Source organism: Geospiza fortis, unplaced genomic scaffold (assembly GCF_000277835.1).
Source record: "Geospiza fortis unplaced genomic scaffold, GeoFor_1.0 scaffold112, whole genome shotgun sequence".
Lineage (NCBI taxonomy): Eukaryota > Metazoa > Chordata > Aves > Passeriformes > Thraupidae > Geospiza > Geospiza fortis.
In genome coordinates this window covers 412,026-413,517 of record NW_005054298.1, presented here as the reverse complement: position 1 = coordinate 413,517, position 1,492 = coordinate 412,026, and the positions used below count along the sequence as shown (strand labels likewise).

The following is a 1,492-nucleotide window of genomic DNA, read 5'->3' as shown; positions in this document are numbered from 1 at the left end:
AAATATATTCACTTATTTATATAGTATATATTCCATATTTCTCTATTTATATTACAATATATACTCTATATATTTATATATTGCAGTTTCCCAAGCTGTGAGTTCTATTTTACTAAGTAAAATACTGTAGAATAATAAAGTATATCAATAAATAAAATAAATATAGTATATTATTAAACTATATAAATAAACTATATAAATAAAATGAACTCAAGGTGTGAGCTCTACAGTATTTTACTAATAAGTAAAATACTGTATAATAATAAAGTATATAAATAAATCAAATATAGTATATAATTAAACTATATAAATAAACAAAATACTGTTTAATAACTTACTAATAACTTATAAAAATGGTTTTGTATCTATCTTTACAAGTTTTTTTAAGGAAAAACTATCAAATTAAGAAATTACACAAATTATTTTTACTTTTAACTTAATAGCTAATTACTCATGTCTGGCATTGCAGACTTTTTTGTCTAATTATAAAACACTTCCCAAACCTATGAAGAAGAATGTAAAGGCAAGGATTAGCTACTGCTTTCAAACTTTTCTCTTAGTTTTATATATATGACCATATTCTGAAACCTTAAACTCTGAGTTTTCTACTGTGTGGTATTGCACACTTACATTCAAACTCCACACCTGCAATTTTAGGTTATTAATCAATTTTGGAAGCTTTCTCTATGGCCTCAGGTCAAAAATTGTGATATTTTTGAGGTCTGTTCTTAAAAACACAGAAAGTCTAAAAATGGCACCCAGGGTTCTCCTGTCCACCAAGGCCTGGGAGTGACTTTGTGGATGGTTTAACTGCTGAAATATATATAAATTATAGCACTGAAATGATAGCACTGCCAGTTAATTGAGTTAATTGAGTGTGCCTTTGCACAGGGGCTCTGTGACTTCCAGCTCTGCACTGGGAATTCCAGGCCTGGCATTAACTGGAATTGCTCCCTAAACCATCCCAGCAGGGACTGGTGCTGGGAGTGGAGATAGTTTGGAATTAGAAAGAGCTGAAATGCTGGAGTTACATTTTCCTCTGGGCTGTAACTCCCTGCTCAAGCAGCAGCCAGAGAGTGCAGGGCAGTTTTCAACACCTGCCTGTTTTATCCCAGCAAAGCAGGGCCTTGGGCTGGGTTCCAGGGATGGCAAAACACACAAATCTCCAGGAATTCAACCCCGTAATAATCCAAACTTGTTGGTGTTGTGTTGCACGAATGGGGATAAAAGGACTTCTTCTAAAATTTGTACTGGGAGGTGTCCCTGATCCACGCGGTGGATCCGGCAGAAGCTCAGTTTATAAAATAATAGATATATATTTTATATATTTTTATTTATACTAAATATTTAAATGTATAATAAATATATTGCATGTATAATAAATATATTGCATGTATAATATATACATTGCATGTATGATATATATATATATATATATAGTATATTATATATAATATGTATTATGCATATTTTACAATATATATATATTATA

The 1,492-nt window shown here is 30.9% G+C and overlaps 1 protein-coding gene across 1 annotated transcript in view; it reads left to right on the top strand.

The window, feature by feature from the left end:
- Positions 1-1,492, top strand: part of KIF5C (kinesin family member 5C) — a 58,229-nt gene that overhangs the window by 16,029 nt on the left and 40,708 nt on the right. The window lies entirely within an intron of this gene.